We start from the raw sequence: 19,164 nt of genomic DNA, 5'->3' as shown, positions 1-19,164 counted from the left end.
CAGCACTTAAATACTTGGTTTTCTAACTTATGAAATGATTGCTATTGACTTTTTCTTGTTTAACTAGAATTTATTCATTGTTCCATCTCTGTCTAGTGAGCAAAATGCTAATGACTTTTCCTGGGTGTAGTCTTAATTAATAGTCTCAATTATCTGAAACATTTATTCAGAGTCTTCAGTAAGTGGCCTAAGGATAATTTAAAAAATTACTCCCCTCCCCCAAACAACAAACCACCACCATCTCCACTTCCACAGTGGCCTTTCCTTGAGTGCATAAAGGATCTAGTAAAACAACATCAGCTGCTTTCCATTTTTTTTTTTTTTTTAATTTGTTAGCCAGAGTCTGCTGAGGCTCCTCAGTAATTCCCTTAAGTATCCAAAGGAATCCCTCTCTCTCTTCGGCTGCCTCTCTCCCACAGGGCCCATTATCTCTATTAGCCTGCCATAGAGAAGACATCCGTGACATGGTCTAACTTCTCTGAAGTCAAGGATGCCTTCAAAAGCAAAGTCTGGGTGGCTGGGGGAGGGGAGCAGGGCAGGGCACAGCAGGGAGGAGGGAAGGAATGATAAACAAAGGGACAGCTGGGGATTGGCCCATTCTTTCTGGGCATTTTGTGGAGCCTCTTTAGAGGCAGTGAAGAACGTAAAATCTAGAGGCATCTTTTAAAAACTGCTTGATAAATCTGTGACGACTTTTTTTTTTTTAAGATTTACTTATTTATTTGAGAGAGACGGGGGTGGGGGTGGGAGGGACCGAGGGAGAGGGAGAGAGAGAATCCCAAGCAGACTCCCCACTGAGCGCAGAGCCCTGGCTTGGGGCTTGAGCTCACCATTCTGAGATCATGACTGAGCCACCCAGGTGCCCCTAAGTTTCTGACTTCTTAAGCTGGTCTACATAAGGAATAAAGATGAGAGAAATAATGCAAGCCAGGTGGCTGGGTATGAACCTAATCCAGTTTTCATGTAAGTTTGTAATAGTTTTGAAGGGATCCTTGCATTCTCTGTTTAGAAATATACCAGAGGAACTAAAATGGGTAAGTTCTAACATCTCATGGGTGTAGTTCCCTGGAGCAAGATCTAAATACCCTCAAATGCTACCCCAGTTAGAGGAGTGTGAGCTTTACAGATACCAGTTCCAACAAGAAGCCATAGATTTTTTTTTAAATTTAAGTTTACACCTTAAATAGCGTTGGGTGAAGTATGATCAAGGAGGAGGGAAATTATGGAGAGAGAAGACGGGAGATTTTTTTCTTGATTGAGTAATTTGAATTTCATTTTTCAAAAATTAGCCAGTAGTTTCTCTTAGTAGCATGTTACACAGATATTTAGTTTCTCTTAGGGAATTGAGGGCAAAATTCCACTTCCAAGGAATAAAAGATTGAGGATCAATTAACTTTCCTATTAAAAAAAACAAAACTCTTTTTCTGAGTATAAAAACAATCCATATCCATTATAAAAAATTAGGGAAAAGAAATGAATTCCACATTACATAAAAATTATAATAATTTGCAAAACCTTCTGTAGTTGCTTACCAACGTTAGAAGATGAGGGACAATGAGGGAGAAACCTTCTTTTATGTGGCTGCAAAGGAAAAAGAAAAAAGATTTTTAGGCTAGAGGCTCTGTGGGACCCCTTACCTTCTCTCTAGTGCCCAAGAACCACTGTCCTTGAATCTTATTCACCATAAACCCCTTAATATATGTGAGCAACAGGACTGTGTGGGAGTCAACTTGGGGCTGCCGTTCTAAAGAAGTCTCCTCCAGGGACAGCTGTCCAGCACCAGCTGCTGGCTTGGCAACCAGATATGAAGCCCTGGGGAAGACCTCTGTTCAGGGACCAGATAGACAACGTGGGCCTCAGAGAGTTCCCTCCACAAAAACCATCCCTCTTTAACCTGGATCGAAATGAGTTCTCAGGGCTTACTCTCTAGTTGGGAGATCCCCAAGGTTAGCACTCTGGAATAGTTAAGAATCACTTCCATGTGGGTTGAATTCCATTTTGGATATGTGTGTGCATCGTGTGCTTTGGACTTTATCCCCCAACAAAATGACAGTTTTCCAAAGTTAGTCGAGATGGGGAGATATCCTGTACTCTTTGGCGTGTTGGTATTTTTTTTTTAAAGATTTTATTTATTCATTTGAGACACAGAGAGAGAGAGAGGGAGCATGAGCAGGGGGGAGGCAAAGGGAGAGGGAGAAGCAGGCTCCCCGCTGAGCCAGGAGCCCAATGTGGGGCTCCATCTTTGGACCCTGGGATCATGACCTGAGCTGAAGGCAGACGCTTAACCATCTGAGCCACCCAGGTGCCCCGGCTTGTTGGTATTTTTGATTCAGGAGTGGAAGAATGGTTTTGAGGGAGCTGAAGAAATGAAAATTGTTTTTGTACATGTTGACTTGTAGTGAGTGGCCAAGCAAAATGTTGGGTGTTCCTGGAAGGCTGAGGTTGTCATGACCGTGGCCTGGCTCTGCAGACTGTCACCAGGATTTAAGGGTTAGGAATCTGGGAGGCAGTGGTACTGGTTCATGTTGGTGGCAAGTTTGGGTGACAGTGGGACTAGAATTTTGGGCTATTCTTCCAGGTTGATGTGTGGGCATACCGTATATTGGTGAATAATTCAGAAATCCAGGGGTCTTCAGTGAATTGAAAAATAATTATGGAAATCCTGACTGGCTGGTTGCTTTTATGTTTCTTCTCAGACACCTTTAGAAGGAAAAATGGGAGTTGTGCCCTCCTTTTCTTTCCCCTTTCGTTTGCCCCAGTTAGAGGAGGAGGGGCTGCGGGATTGGTTTAGTCATCATACCTTCATAATTTCGTTGCAGTTCAAGATGTTCTTTTATGAGAATTAGCAGCATGGGGCTGTAATGTGACATCTGCTTTGCATGATCAAAATAGTCTTCTGCTGAGCGAAAATGTCTCTTTAATGCTTTGGGGGTGACCCTCGAGACAATGCTTTCTCTGCTTCTGTACGGTCCATGAGAAAATAGAAGGGCTCTAAGAAAGCTTCTCAACAGAAGTAAACCTCAGAACAATTGGAAACAAACAATGCCCATATCCTTTCCCACCCAAAACGTCTTCCGTGAGCCTGCCCCACAACCAGAGGGAGAAGGAGGTGTAACTGCACATTTATCTGCAGGTTGGAAGCTGGAGAGAGGATTGAAGTGCAGGTGAACTCTGCACTGTGATTTCATATTGCAGTGGCTGCATCTGTACCACCTGTTGCTGGCATGATTGGAGCATTAGCCCTGGCTCAGCCTCAGCACCATTGCTAACTCTGCTTAACATCACCCCGGGGGAGGCTTTATTGGAAGCCCAGTCACTTGCCTCGGCAATGGTGTACATTGGCACCCCATTCAGCCCTTTTTTCTGACATTAGCACATTTGAATGGGCCACCAGTGAAGCCATTCAGTGAGAACATGCAACCGGGGTTTCTGGGTGGCCTGGGGCTGAGCTGAGAATTCTCGTTAATGGACTGCTAGACTTAGCCTATTGAGGTACATGAACTCAGTGACCAAAGAAAAGTGAGACAAAGATGTCCCTCACGGGAACATGTAGGTCAGAAGTGGACAAAAGCAGACATGGACCAGTCAGAGCTATTTGATTACTGAGCTGAAAAGGGAACACGGATCCCCGTGGGGGGGCAGTGCGACTGATTTGACAGAAATCTCAAAAATGCCCGCACACTCTGAGAGCGAGGCACTTACCAGAATTGCAGGTGGTGTGTGAAGTTATTTTAAAAATGTTTTCTTCCTTCCACTTGTCTTTGTGGTAATTTCCTGTTTGGTAGTACTTAGAAAAGGCTCCCAATAACTAGAAAGAAAAGAAAGGGTCACCAAATTGAACTGGAAAAAGCATTCTTAAAAGGGAAAGGTGATCACGGGCAACATTCCCCCTACTACTGGTGCTCAGGTTCAGGCTCTTAAGGGACGAGAAAATTTGCTTTGGGAACCAGAACTTTTACATGTGTAGGCTTATAACTTTAATACATGAGTGTAATTTCAAAACCTTTAACCCTAAGACAGGATAAAAAACATAAGTTTTTGAAGTTTTGCAAAAAGATAAAGGAAAAGAACAAGTGAAAAAGGTTAAGGGATCATTTTAGATCAACGTGGTCAATAACAGCATGCCTCATTATGATTGACCCCACACTGTAGCTTCTTGCTGTGTAAGTTTCTGTAGGAGAGACATTGGTCCCTCAAACTTAAATATGTGATCTATGCAAATATCTAGAGATCTAATACTCAGATGCTCATGAAATTTGAAAAGTGTTCTGTAATTTTTCAAAATGACATTTTAATAACAGTATGAACAATTCATGACAAACCAGGCTTACTTATTAAAACTTGCTTAAAAATTTTACAGCTTCTTGGGAGGGGGGTTGAGGGATGGGGTAACTGGGTGATGGACATTGGGGAGGGTATGTGATGTAATGAGCACTGGGTATTATAAAAGACTGATGAATCACAGACCTGTATCCCTGAAACAAATAACGTATTATATGTTAATTAATTGAATTTAAATAAAAAAACAAACTTAAGAAAATTTTACAACTTCTTGAGATAGCAAGATATTTTAAAATGTTCCAGATTTTGGTTTTATAAGATTTTGGGAACCTAAAAATACTTGTAATCCTGTTCTGTAAAAGGAACTGAGAAGAAATTGTGTTTTTTATTGTGTCATAATATAATGCAACTATTTTTACGAGGAACGTATTCAATTTTAAAAGTGTGACTGAAGGAAAAGGAAGAGGCACATCTTAACAAGAGAGTCATATCCATTTATGTTGAAACAGAATCTTACGAGGGAGACCACTTCAGGGTCCATTATAGTCTGTCGTATCCGTACTGTGATTGAGATCAACAGAGGCTTTGTGGGTTGCCAAAGGCCTACCTGCCTGGACTTAAAAGTAACACTTTATCTCGTTATGTTTTATCTAGAATTGCTTCATTAGAGTGGGAATTAGTCTTTCTTTGTTAGGGCTAGAATCTTTAAATTTAGATGTTCTACCTCATGTTGAATTTACTAAAGGTAAAATTGATTTACATGTTATCTATCATTGTTGTGATACTTTCATTAAATGTTTTCCCAACATTTTAAACCTGTAGTAAAAGTTAACAAGAATAATATCAAAATTTTGACTACCCTGAAAAAAAAACCTTTGATAACCATTCAGCTTTTCTCATTTTAGCATTTTTTTTAAAGATTTTGTCTATTTATTTGTCAGAGAGAGAGAGAGATTGAGTACAAGCGGGGTGGGGGGAGTGGCAGGCAGAGGGAGAAGCAGGCTTCCCACGGAGCAGGGAGCCCGATGCGGGGCTCGATCCCAGGACCCTGGGACCATGACCTGAGCTGAAGGCAGACGCTTAACTGACTGAGCCACCCAGGCATCCCTCGTTTTAGCATTTTAAAAATCAATTCCTGAGGTTCCTGGGTGGCTCTTGAGCATCAGACTCTTGGTTTCAGCTCAGGTCATGATCTCATGGGTTATGGGATCGAGCCCCATGGTAGGCTGCCTGCTTGAAGATTCTCTCCCTCTGCCTTTCCCCCCACTTGTGTCCACACTCTTTCTCTCTCTGTCTCTCTAAAATAAATAAATAAATCTTTAAAAAAATCAATTCCCTTTCTTTCTACCTTCGTGATAAATCCTTAGCTTTCTTTTGTTATATGCTGTCTAGTCCACTTCTACTATTTCTCCTTTAGGGTACTTCAATTACATGGTAGAACAATTTTATCTATTTATGTTATTCAGAGCAACTTGCCTTTGGAAAACTTCAGTGTGAGTCCACAGTTGCTTTCTAGTGAAGGGGTCCAGAATACACCACCCCCAGATATGTCCCATTGGCATAAGGGTTATTTTTGAGCTGAAGGCAATTGAGAAAGACATAGGAAAAGTCCTCCCCATTTCTGACTAAAAGCAGGGCAGAAATTTCCATTTGTAAAGGTGTTCCCACGTCCTGTACCAGGACGAGCAGAGATAGCACAAAGATGAGTCTGCCTGACAAACCTTACTGACAGCCACCTTCCCACAATTTATCGTTCCTAGGAGCCCTGGCCTAGCGATTTCTCCCCAGTTCATCACTCTTGGTAAAATAATATATAAGCCTCCCCCCAAATGCAGTCTAACCACTTCTTTTGATTTTCACTTCTTTTCTGTGATGTCCCCATGCATGATGTTAATATTAATATCAGTACACTTTGTGTGCCTTTTTCCTGTTAATCTGCCTTTTATCTGTTTAATCTGAAGGGCTCCGTGTTCTGATTCTGAGAAAGTAGAGGAAAATTTTTTCTTCCTTACATGAAGTAATCACTGAATTATCCTTCCTTTTGCTCCACTGAGGCTTATTGCTTTTTCTCCTTTGGTTTCCAACTCTTTAGCATATTGTTCTTTGATGTTGTCTTACCCAACAGGGTTTTTCAATCTCATTTGCATTAGTCTTTTCAGTTAAAAATTTAAAGTCTCAGCTGCCTCACTGTTAGTTAGAAATGTCTTGGCAATGAGTGGAAATGGTCCCACTATAACATCACCTTTGTTATTTATTTGGAGGGCATGTCTTAGGTTTAGTTAGAAGAAATGGAAATTTGTAAAATTTGAAGCCATCTTTTCTAGAAGCAGTTAATCTTTGGGTTCTCTTTTCAAGGACAGTGGCCTTAAATACCTAAATTTTGTTTGAAGATACTGTCAGAACAAAGTTGGAATATTTCAGTCCATTACTATCTGCTGAAATTTCAAAGCTTTCTCGTACAAATGAACGGAAATAGGGGTTAATTTGGATTTCCATTAATTTATTTTATTTTTCTACCCACGAAACTGCTGGGTTTGGATTTATTACTATAGTAATAATATTAGTTTCCATTTAGCCCATGATACTATGTATGAGGGAACTGTGTTAAGCATTTGACATGCCTTCTCTTACTGAATCCTCATAACAACCTATGAATTAAGCCCTTTAGTATCTCTTTCTGACAGACAGGAAAACTTGGACATGGAGAGAGAGGTTAAGTGACTTGGCCGTGGTTACCTGGCTATTAGTGGGGAAACTGGAGAGTTTTTGGAAGTGGTCTAGTCCTGATTCCTCTGAAGAAGCAAGTGCCTAATTAGTGATTATATCTTACTGTGAGTATCCTTTCTTTTTGTATTTTATTGATGATCCACGGTGCCTTCCCAGCAGTTCAGGGCCTCTGAGGGCACAGCCGAGGGCAGGGAAACGAAACCTAGATATGTCAGACCACCGGGGTTGTAGCCGAGACTCATGACCGGAGGGGCTGTCGTGGTTGAGGGGCTGTGGGACATGCTCAGCATCCAACCAGCACCTGGGTATATTTTCATCAGGAACGTGGTTTTCAACACTGGCAGCTGGCTGGATAGCTGTGCTATAAAATGCTCATGTTCTCATATTCTTACTATGCTTGCTGATTCTGATTTCCCCTCTTACACATCTCCATTTCTTCTATCATTCAAACGGTCTGCCTTCTGATTTGGTTTCTCTGGCGCACAAATGAAAATATTTTCTGAATTGCGAAAGCCCAAATGATCAATAATGCACTTTAACCGTTATGTTTGTGCTGTTCAGGCAATTATTAGTGCTGTGAAGTCTCACCCAAACTTCTGGTTTAGTCACCTTTATAGTTTTACCAACTGAAGAAAGAGCAACATTAGGTGTAATTATTCATTTTGATAAATTGAAGCACCAATCGATCACATTTTATATTAACAACAGATGAGGTTCAGGACTCACTATCCCCAAACAGTACTGTGGCATATTGACTATTTTAAGCTGAAGGAATTTGAGAAACAGCATGTGAAGGAGGGACTTTCTGATCTTCCCCTGAAGCAGGTCGTGAAACCTTCATGTGAGAGGTGACTTCCCTATACCTAAAGGAAAGGAGCATCCTTCTTTCTCAAGATGAGGGGACACAGAGAAGGAGCTGAATGAACAGGCCTTTGCTAAGCTTCCCCCAGTTTACTACACTTACCCCATGTCCTTTGTCCCATCATATTTCCCACAATTTTCCACTCTTCATCAAACCTAATATAAAAATTCTCAGGTTTATTTCTTTGGGTCTTCAGTTCCTTATAAGGCTCCTGTGTCATGTAAAGTGTATATTAAATAAATATGTATGCTTTTCTCTTGTTAATCTGTCTCTTGTTAGAGCAGTCCCAGAAGGATAGAGGAAAAAGATATTTTTTTCTCTCCTATGCAAGCTACACAAAGGTGTTACAAATGATCTGAGATTGCTCAAGAAGTAGGAGGATGAGCACTGATCCTAGAAGAAGGCAGACATGTTAGAATACACACCTACCTCCCTCTGGTTACTCCAGAGTAACCTCCAGGCTACTCCAAAGCTGGTAGAAAGTTGGCAGCAATAGCTGGTGTCATTTCCCTAAGGAGAAACACAGAACATAAACTTTTTACCATCACCATGGGAATTTTAAAAAATATTGAGGTCTAGGTCCCACTCCAGACCAACAAAATAAAAATACCCAAGATTTTTTTAAAAGCTCTCCAGGTGATTCCAATGTGTAGCCAAGATTGAGAAGTCCTGATCTAGCATAATATACAGGTGAAATAGTACCATGAATAACCAGGTATAACTAGGTTCTTTAGGAGATACAGAAATTAGGGTTAAGCCCTGATCCCTGCCTTTAAGGAAATTTTCATTTGGTTGAAGACACTCTTGCCACAAAAATGGTCACTCACGATATAATGCAGTCACTCCTTGTTAGTAAGTGAGGTCAGAGTTTTAGTAGAGGGTGCTTACCAGAGTGTGCAGCATGTAATGGAGGCTAAGTACCCTCTAAATCCTATCCTCATTTCATCAGGTAATCATAATAGTGCCTTCCCGTGTGCCAGACTTTTTTTTTATAAACTTATAGACTTTTTTATAAATCTTCTCAGCTGCATACCAGTTAGATACTATTCTCATTTCACTGCAGAAACCTAGAGCTTGGAGCCCTTCCTTGCCTAAGATCTGAGAGACAGGCATTGAATGTTGGTCTGTCGGTAACCGACATCCATTCTCTCTAACCATTAAGTTATACTATTTGGTCTTGGTAGGTGCACGGTCAGTAGTTAGGAAAAGCTGCATGCCATAAAATAGTAAACATTTTAATATCTTTAGATTTTTTATTTTTTAAACTGTATATTTTGAAAAACTCCAAACCACAGTAAAGTTGGAAGAATAATACATTGAATGCTGTGTACCTTTTATCTTTATTAACTATTAACATTTTACTCTGCTTTATTTTGCTCTTGATTTATTTACAGGAATACCCCATTTTATTGTGCTTCATTTTATTGTACTTTGCAGATACTGTTTTGTTTTTTACAAATCGAAGGTTCATGGCAACCCTGCATCGAGCAAGTTTGTTGACACCATCTTCCCAACAGCATTTGCTCACTTTGTGTCTCTGTGTCATATTTTGGGGATTTTCACAATGTCTCAAACTCATTATTATTATGATTTTTTTTAAGATTTTATTCATTTGAGACAGAGATACAGAGAGAGAGAGCATGAGCAGGGGGAGAGGCAGAGGGAGAGGGAGAAGCAGGCTACCCGCTGAGCCAGGAGCCCGATGTGGGGCTCGATCCCAGGACCCTGGGATCATGACCTGAGCTGAAGGCAGACGTTTAACCAACTGAGCCACCCAGGCATCCCTTGTTGAACCATTTAAAAGAAAGTTGCAGATATGTGATAATTCACCCATGAACACTTTAGCATGAACTGTCTGAGAATAAGGACAATCTCCCATATCACCACTATACTATTCACACCTAAGAAAATTAACACTAATTCAATTTTTTCATCAAATGTACATCCCCATTTTATAAAGGGTGCCTTTTAGTTATGGGGCGCCTGGGTGGCTCAGTCAGTTGAGCATCCAACTCTGGGTCTTGGCTCAGGTCTTGATCTCAGGAACCTGAGTTCAGGCCCCACGTTGGAGCCTACTTAAAAAAAAAATTTCCCCAGTTATACCAAATATGTCCATTTAGTTGCTTTTGTTGAGGCAAGACTCAAGCAAGGTTTATTAGTTTCATTTGGTTGTGATGTTTAGAGGCTTTAAAACTAAGTAGTCTCTTCTGTTTCTGATACTGACTCTATTTTGAAGATCTAGGTCAATTGCTTTTTTAAACGTCTCCCTTTCTTGGATTTATCTCATTGTTTTCTCATGACTGGATTCAGGTTAAACATTCTTGGCAAGAATACTGCATAGGTGATGGACATTTCTTATTGGATCCATCAAGAGGTATATAAACGGTTGTCCCATTATTGATGGTGCTAAGTTTGATCATTTGGTTACAGTGGTGATGGCACTCCTAATTTCCCCATTGTAAAGTTAACCTGTGCGGACATATTTTTAAACCAATAAACCCAGTGATTTTAGCATCCATTAGTGATTCTTACATAGTGGGTTAAGAAATGGTGATTTTTTTTTTCAGTTCTGTCATTTTCTTAATATTTATTAACTGTTGTATTAGCTGTATGGCTCAGGCTTAAATAGCAGAAAGCATGCATTTTTCTCACAGTTCAGGAGGCTAGAAGTCCAAGATCAAAGTGTCATCAGGGTTGGATTTTGGTGAGGCCTCTCTTCTTGGCTTGTAGACACCTGACTTCTCAGTGTCTTCATATGGCCTCTTTTGTATGGTGTGTGGAAAGAGAGAACCTTGGTGTTTCTTTTCATATAAGGACACCAGTTCTACAGGATTCCAGCCCTACCCTTATGACCTCATTTAACCTTAATTACTTCCCTAAAGGCCCCATCTCCAAATATAGTCACATTTGGAGTTAGGGCTTCAGCATATGAATTTTGGGTGGGACACAATTCAATCCATAACAATTGGTATTCTTCTGTAAAGTAGAGCTTTTCCTCTTTTATTTTTCCCTTTCTGTCCTCTTCTCTCTTCTCTCCCCCCACTTTCTTATTCTTGAGTTTCACTATGGACTCATGCATTTATTTTTCATTTAATGTATTATTTCTGTCATTCATTTTGATGCTCAAAGTGGGATATGGCCGCAAACCAACACCAGTATTCTTTTGACATGTCTCTATTGGTGTTTAAGCATTTCCTTGCTTCCCTTGAAGAACAAGATGTTCAAGGCTATGAATCAGTCATTTCTCCAAGGAAACTTGGTTTCTTTTAGTGAGAGATGCCACTGTCTGTATGGTTGTTATTACGAGCTATGATTACCTTGTAACTCTGTTATTTTTTAATACAGTTCTCCATATCATAGCTATAGAAACTGTATCAGTAGAGACTTTATTAGAGACTAAGACTTCAAGAGTACAATCAGGCATTTAGTAAGCATTTGAAAAGCTTTCAGGTGGCTTGAAACATAACATATACCTAGTAAATATTGATGAATGAATGAATGGCCTTGAATTACGGGGTTTGCTTGGTCTGCTGGGAGGGCCTTCTAAGCCAAGTGATTTTGCCCAGGCTCTAGTGAGTGGAGGAGATTGGGATTCATTCTTATATTTTATCTACATTTTCAGCCTGTAGCTCACTCTCTTGTTATTGAGCAAAATCCAGATTCCCATGTCCTGACCCTCTATAAACTCTTATGGTTGTTTTCCCAGGAAGCGATTCTGTGGAGCCTCTCACTCCTCATCTGTGGTTCTCAGTGTGTCCCTTCAGATTTCTAGGGGGATGAGATAACTTATCTTGAAAAGAATACTTGAAAAGAAATATTTTCCCTGGTTTTACAAAATAGCTAGCTAAGGAATTTTTTTTTCATAGATGAAGAGAACCCAGTTAAAATGAAGCTAGGAATACAGATTTCAGAGCTCCTGACACTCTCGTATATTTAACATCTATTCTGAGGAACAAGGATTCAGTCACAACCACTCTTTGAGGATCTATTTACTGTCAAAGTGTAATTGGATTTTGATATAGCAGTTCATTTTGGTGGGGGTGAGGATGGGAAGGTGATTACAAAGTAACAAACAAAATGTAAGTGATGGTACCTTTGATTTTTTTTTTTTTTTCTTTTCCTGCTCCTGGATCTTTATAGATACTGGGAATAAACCCCTTGTCCCCCACAGTGGTCTTAGAAAACAAGGCATACACTTCAACTACTTCTGCTCTGAATAATCCATTGAAGCCAAACGGTATTATGCTAGATTCATCAGTGTTCACACAAAGGTCATATCCTTACATATCTCTTTGAATTTGTGGGACGCATATGGTGTACCACTTCTATAGAAGAAATATTTTCATTTTAGAATTCAACTTTTGTAACCTTTGGCAACATGTAGTATCAATGGCTCTTTGTTGTTCAAAAAAAAAGTAAAACTGTAAGCTATCCCCAAGGATATGCAGGGCGTTGCTAGAGCAACAGAATCTGCCTCCCAGCACCACAAGAGAAGATGGTGTTCTAAGGACAACAGACTAGAAGAGGTTGTTTCGATCCTTCTAATACCTGAAATTTGCTGTTATTTTGTTAAATGCAAAATAAAAATCTTGGGAAAAGACCCAGTTCACTAAAAGGATGAATTTCTATATTGTACTTCAGATGTCATGGGGAAAAGTACATGCTGAATAGAGTCACCCCATGATAGGAGGACCAGGGAAGGGCCCAAATATTTGATTTATGTTTTTCTGTTTGTTTAGTGTTTTACTTCAGATGAAAGAACTCAAAGACAAAGATGTTACTGGGACGTACAAAAAGTGGGACTATTTTAAATTCTGACCCAAAATAGTCTTCTGGCTCTTATATTTGAACATAAGCACATTTTACATAAAAGATAAGGCAAAACAAAACGTTCTAATTTCAGCTTGCATTGTCAGTCTGAATCCAGTTACTTCATGTATACCCACTTTGGTCACAGAGTTCTAGTTCCTAGTACTGTAACTGCCCATCAACCTAGCAGCCTAGCTAGATTTGTGACACTGGATGTTTTAGGACCCGAATCTTAAGGTGATAGCTAAAGGTTTCTGATGACACAGAAACGAATGAACCTTGAATCTCTCTCTTTCTAGACACACACACACACAATCTTCCGACATGTGTCTTTGTAACAAGTTTTTCAAAAACATTTTTTGTTGTGTGAAGTTATCGGTAAACTGTTATTCAGAGAAGAGGTAAAGAGCTCACCCCTCCGGAAGTGCTTATTTTAAATATATTGAGAGCTGAATGAAATTATTGCCAGGGAGATGACTTATCAGAGGAAAGGGATTGCTGTGGACTGAATTGTGCCCCTAGACCCCCCTTCATATGTTGAAGCCCTAGACCCAAATGTGACTGTATTTGGATAGGGCCTTTATGGAAGTAATTAAGGTTAAATGAGGTCATAGTAGTACGACCTTGATCTGATAGGATTAGTGTACCTATAAGAAGATAAAGAGAGACCAGAGCTTTCTCTCCCTGGGTGTGCACACGCCAAGAAAAGGCCACGTGATCACACAGCAAGAAGGCAGCCATCTATAAGCCAGGGAGAGAAGCCTCACCAGAAACCAATCATGCTCGTACGCCGATCTCAGACTTCCTGCATTCAGAATGGTGACAGGATGAATTACTGTTGTCTAAGCCACTCATCTGTGGCATTTTGTTATGGCAGCCTAAACTGACTAATGCAGGGATTAAACATTTGGTATGATTACTGATGTAGGAAAGAGGTTAGGGTTCGAAGCCCACAGCCAAGAAAGAATTCTTGAGACGTCTTTGGTGCAAAAAGGTGATCTTAATGAAAGCCCGGGGACAGGACCCGTGGGCAGACAGAGCCGCACTGGGGTTGTGAGGGGTGACTGATTTTATACCTTCAGAATGGGAAGGGGTTAGGGACAGCACATGCCTCCAAGGTATTTTGGAAACCAGGTTTCCAGGATCCTGAGGGGCCTAGCTATTGTTAGGACAAGGTCATTTATTACAGTCTGATAAAACCTTAGTCGTGAGACCCCTCAGATGTAGCTCAGTGGGCCACGTGCTTGGGGGATGGTTGCCAACACGGATCTTGCGGGTAGGGATAAAGGAAGTTTCCAAAGGAATCTTTATATGTTAAAGTAGACTTACAGGATCCTGGGGTGGGTGGGGGTGTGGGGGTGTCAGGCTAAGATTGCTTGTTGCCGTGAGCAAAGCGTCAACATCAAGGCAGCTGAGTCCCTAGAGGAAGGTCACTCTGCCTGTTTCAAGGACTTGTCAGTGGGCTGTAGGTAGTAAGGAAATTTAATAATTTCTCTTCTGCCTCTGTTTCCCTCATCAGTGACTTCCTTAGTTTTCCTTCAGAGTCAAAATTCAGCCTCTGTTTGTAGGGGAACAGGCATGCACACGACTCTTAAAAGTTATTCTAGGACTTTTCTTTTGTTACTGTCACCTTGGCAGCTTTATACAACTGAGGATCAAAAGGTTACTAATAAAGTTATTAAATGGTTATTAAAAACCATTCTTTTGGCTATGATACCTAGAAAATAGGACTTTCTGTTTTAGTTGGAATGATTTTTCCACTGAATATATGGGTAAATACAGTTGTAGAAGCTTAACCAAAAAAGGTAGCATTTTGTTTCTCAGCTCTATCTTTTTAAAGATTTTATTTATTTGCAAGAGAGCGAGAGTGAGAGAGCACAAGCAGGGGGAGCAGCAGAGAGAGAGGGAGAAGCATGCTCGCCAGGATCCCGGGATCATGACCTGAGTTGAAGGCAGCTGCTTAACTGACTGAGCCACCCAGGTGCCCCTCAGCTCTACCTTAATTTAGGCGTGGGTAAACAATATTGGGGAAGGATGGACTAATAGACTGTCTGTTAGTCCTAATATGAGTAAATTCTGGAAACCATTGTCAAAATTTCAAGAGATCTCCTTTTTTTGTTGTTAAATGTTTTCTTCTCCTTGGATTTTCCCATAATTTAAAGGCTCCAGGGATTTTTTTGATTAGCAAGGAGTCTATTCAGTTGAGCTGATTATATGACTGTTGTTTCTCCTACATTTAAAACTAAGCAGTACAGGGTGCCTGGCTGGCTCAGTCAGTAGAACATGCAACTCTTGATCTTGGGTTGTGAATTTATGTCCCACGTTGGGTGTGAGATTACTTAAAAAAAAATAATAAAATAAAAATTTGGGTGCCTGGCTGGCTCAGTCAGTAGAGCATGTGACTCGATCTCAGGGTTGTGAGTTTAAGCCTCACATTGGGTGTGGAACCTACTTAAAACAAATAAAGACACAAAAAACTAAACAGTACACTAAAATGTTAATAATGGGTGGTAGGAACATAGGTGATTTTTCTTCTCCTTACTTTGCCACTTATTTTCTAGATTTTGTATAATAAGCACTCATTACTTTCATAATGAAAGATGTATACAAGTTTTAAAATACTGGGTATTAGAAAAACCTGTAAAAATTCTCTCTCCTTTCAGGTAGAATTTTATGGGGTTTACGACAATAAAGCTAGACAAGCCAGGAATTAGAAATCTAAAAGTATACAAAGAAGGAGGAAGTAAATACTCTGACCATGAGATTTAATATAGTTATGGTAACTGAACATTAGATTTAGCTCTGAGCTTCCTGGTAGTCAAGAGAAAGAAATAGTGGATTAGAAAATTCCCATTATCTGATCCAAAGAAAGTATACCAGCACTTTGTGAAAGAACATTTTTTCCCTGATAAACTCCTAAAAACACTTGTCATACTATGTTCTTATTTGCGTAAAACATGAAGAGAATATTTTTATATGCTTGTAAATACAAAGAAAATACCCAGGAAACTACTGATGGTAATACAGAGTCGTCAGACACTTCGGCTGCTCCGCACACTTTCCCCTTCTTTTGGTGACAACATCCCTCTCCCTCAAGGGAATTACCCCTCTCCTGTTTCAGTCATGAGTTACTGGGGCTGCCACCCACAGTGCTCCCTTGACCTAAACCAAGCCCGTCAGAGTAATTCCCTAACATTTTTTCTACGGGAGGAAAAAAAAAAAACAATCCCTTTTCCTGTCAGATGACAGTGATGCAAGGGTAAGATCCCTCAGTCACCTGAAGCCCTGCCCTGCACGACCTGAGAAAACTGGGAGACTGACTATACCATGCATGTAGAAGCAGAGACAAGGAGTTCATGGCCAGGTCCGTTCCCTGGGGCCCTTGGTCCTGTCCTGGTTTTCAGGGTGGTTGCCTTGGTTCCTTGTCCCGACCTAGTGGCCTTCAGAGTCCCCTCTTGCACCGAGTGTCCCTCAAGCTACAGGTCTGTCCCTCGCAATGGAAAGAATCTCGACTACTTACATACCTCTGGATGGGGCTGTGTGGGCAGGAGAAGAGGGATACGGGAGCTTTTATATGGCTTGAAAAATATTTTTTTCACAATAAACATATACTACATTTATAATAAGAATACTAATGGAAATAAAAATGAGAAATTAATCATGAAAAATTTGTCTAAGAAACGTTGAGCAATAGAGACCATATCTACAGAAAATCGAATGTATTGGGGCTTTATTCATGTGTCTATTTCTGAGATTGGGCTTTGCTAAAGTCTGAAAATAACACTGAAGTTGTCCTCAGTGAAGGGACTAAGTTAATGTGGTGCTCTACATTTATACTAGAATATACTGTAGAATACTTAAAGGAGTGGACAGAGAACAGATCTCAGGCTAACAGCCTAAGGGTCCTTTGACAATTCCAGGTGAACTTTTCTGATGAGATGACTGTATATACTGTTGAAGGCACAATGACATGCTTTGGATTGCAGATGAGGAGATGGCAGGGGTGACATTATTTTATGAAAGAAGATATACTGAATTGTGTTCTTACCTAAATGAAACATCACTTCGCTTGCAAATGGAGGTGGGTCATGAGGTCCCTGTAGGCTGGGGCCACATTTTCTTCAAGAGGCACCTTCAGACCAAAGCCCTTGTAAGTATTTTACTGAGACCTTAGGTTAGCATAAGATGGATTCAGCACATCACAGGGGAAGAAGACTTGAACTCTACATGTTTCCGCTTTGACTCCCTGACACCCATAACCTTAGCAACCTCTCCGGGCTGGGTCCCTTTTGTGCAGCTACACATCCAGAGATCCAACTTTTTTTTTGGACTAATCTGCCTAATAGTACTTCAAAATCGGTATGTCCGAAACTGAATGAATTATATATGTCCGAAAATATCTCTTTTTTCCCTGTCTAGTTTTGGAGACCTCTATATATCCAGTCATCCCAGCCAGGGACCTGGGAGTCATTCTAGATTTCTCCCTTTCCCTCACTCCCTATATACAATTGATGCCTCTCTTCAGTGTTTATAAATTTTGTCTTTCTCTTCTTCATCTCCACAACCTGTTTTTGGTTCTGCCCTAAGTATTTCTCATAGGATTAATTAATTAACTCAACAAGTATTGAGCATCTTTTATGTGTCAAGCACGGTGCCAGGCTCTGAGGATTAAGGGGGTTGGGCAAAACCAACAGCCCCTGCCCTCATGAGGCTTATAGTCTAGGAAATCACTGCAATACATCTCAACTGGTGTTCTTGCTGAGAGAACGCAGGCTCGGTTCATCCTTCACTGTACTGCTTGAGTGCTTTCTAAAATGCAAGTCCAGCATGCAAGCCTGATTTAATTAATTGCTTTAATTAGGAGGATAAAATAGAAACTCCTTAGCCTGGCACACAAGTCATGCGTGACTTGGCTCCTGCCTCTTGTCTTCAGTCTCCATTTTTTCATTATAGCAGCACAAAGAGTGACTTAAGACTGACCCTTTCTCCGAAGCCACCCCTGAACATGTGTCATTATTCATACAAGACCTCATAGTAGGGGTAAAATCATGTGGTAGTCTGTATTTATAAAAAGGAGAAGGAAAGAAAATACATATTTCTTTCCCTCTCCATTTTAAGACTTTATATTCAGTTCCTTGGCTCAGAAGATAATGGATTCAGATACTTGTTGGAGGTTCCTTTGCCCTTTGTTAAATACTCTTTTACAAATAAAAGGAAATTTACAGATTAATTATTAGGACTCACCAGAGATTTCGTCAGTGTTATCAGATATAAGTTAAATATACAAAAAAATTTAGAAAATACAAAAAGTAATGTCATTCACAATAATGAAAGAAGCTTCAAGGTACTGAGAATATATTTGACAAAGGATGTGTAAGACCTTAAAGAAGTCAATGATAAAACTTTACTACAGTAAATAAAGTAGAATTAAATAAATGGAGATATGTAACAAGTTTATGGACGAGAAGACTCAATATCAATGTTATTTCTCCACAAATTAATCTATAAAGTCAATTTATTCTAATAGAAGTTCCAACAATTTATCTTGAAACAAGTTGAAACCAAAGTTCATATGGAATAGTAAAGTGCCTAGAAGAGCCAAAATAATTCAAAGAATTGGAGGAAGGAGACCCTATTGGATAGTAAGGTTTAATGTGAAGTGATAGCAATGTTAAAACAGTGTAATATTGGCACAAAGGTAGGCAGTTAGACCACATACACATACATGTGGAACATTGGTATATAACAGCGATAGCAGTGTAAGTCAATAGGGAAAGTACAGATCTTTTTATAAGTGATACTGGGACAATTGACTGTATGGGAAAAGAACTGGATATTTATTTTGCACCACACACAAAATTAAATACTAAAGGGATTAAAGACCTAAAAAGAAAACAGAAACTTTAAAACTTGAGGATATCTTTAATCCCCAGGTTAAGAGAGAATTTCTCACACTGAAAGCACAAGTCAAATGGGAAAATAAATATATTAACTATATGAAAATTTGTATGCAAAAGGCATAAAATTAACCATTTTGAGCAGATATTTGCTATGTATTACCCCACACTGAACTCATTAACTGCTACTGGAAAACGTGCCTGAATTTATTTTCTGTCTGGATGAAGAGCATCATTATGTACCCAGTAATTCAAGTAATTATTATTATTAAAATAATAATTTCATTTTATATGGATTAAATTAAGGGGCAAGTCAGTAGGATAAACACAACTCCACAAAAAAGGGCAAATGCTATAAAAAGCTGAATCATGGAAGAAGAAACCCTAATAATTAATAAATGAAAGATAGTCAACTTCACCTGTGTTAAGGTAAATCCAAATTAAAACAGTGAGGCAATTGATGCCCATCAGATTGGCAAATTTTTACCAGTCCGGTAGTCCCGAGCATTGGCAAGAATGGGGTGAAAGAGGAGCTGTCCTATGATGGAAGCAATTTGGTAAGATCTGATGAAGTGATTCCACTTTTAA

At 39.9% G+C, this 19,164-nt stretch overlaps 2 long non-coding RNA genes across 6 annotated transcripts in view; one reads left to right on the top strand and one right to left on the bottom strand.

The window, feature by feature from the left end:
* Nucleotides 1–19,164, bottom strand: part of LOC114203192 (uncharacterized) — a 145,388-nt gene that overhangs the window by 62,277 nt on the left and 63,947 nt on the right. For all 5 annotated transcript variants that reach the window (XR_015767471.1, XR_015767473.1, XR_015767474.1 and 2 more), the window contains 4 exons: nucleotides 8,300–8,380; nucleotides 3,703–3,808; nucleotides 2,801–2,961; nucleotides 1,533–1,581 (listed from right to left, as the gene is read on the bottom strand). This is a non-coding gene — a long non-coding RNA (uncharacterized LOC114203192). The remainder of the gene's footprint in view (nucleotides 1–1,532; nucleotides 1,582–2,800; nucleotides 2,962–3,702; nucleotides 3,809–8,299; nucleotides 8,381–19,164) is intronic.
* LOC148161616 (uncharacterized) overlaps nucleotides 1–19,164 on the top strand; it is a 49,903-nt gene that overhangs the window by 7,755 nt on the left and 22,984 nt on the right. Inside the window, exon 3 of the long non-coding RNA XR_015767478.1 lies at nucleotides 6,966–7,112. This is a non-coding gene — a long non-coding RNA (uncharacterized LOC148161616). The remainder of the gene's footprint in view (nucleotides 1–6,965; nucleotides 7,113–19,164) is intronic.

Source organism: Eumetopias jubatus, unplaced genomic scaffold (assembly GCF_037043125.1).
Source record: "Eumetopias jubatus isolate StellerSeaLion01/CBP00866 unplaced genomic scaffold, mEumJub1_p1.0 scaffold_109, whole genome shotgun sequence".
Taxonomy (NCBI): domain Eukaryota; kingdom Metazoa; phylum Chordata; class Mammalia; order Carnivora; family Otariidae; genus Eumetopias; species Eumetopias jubatus.
Note: the sequence above shows the minus strand (reverse complement) of the source record. Positions and strands in the feature narration are given on the sequence as shown.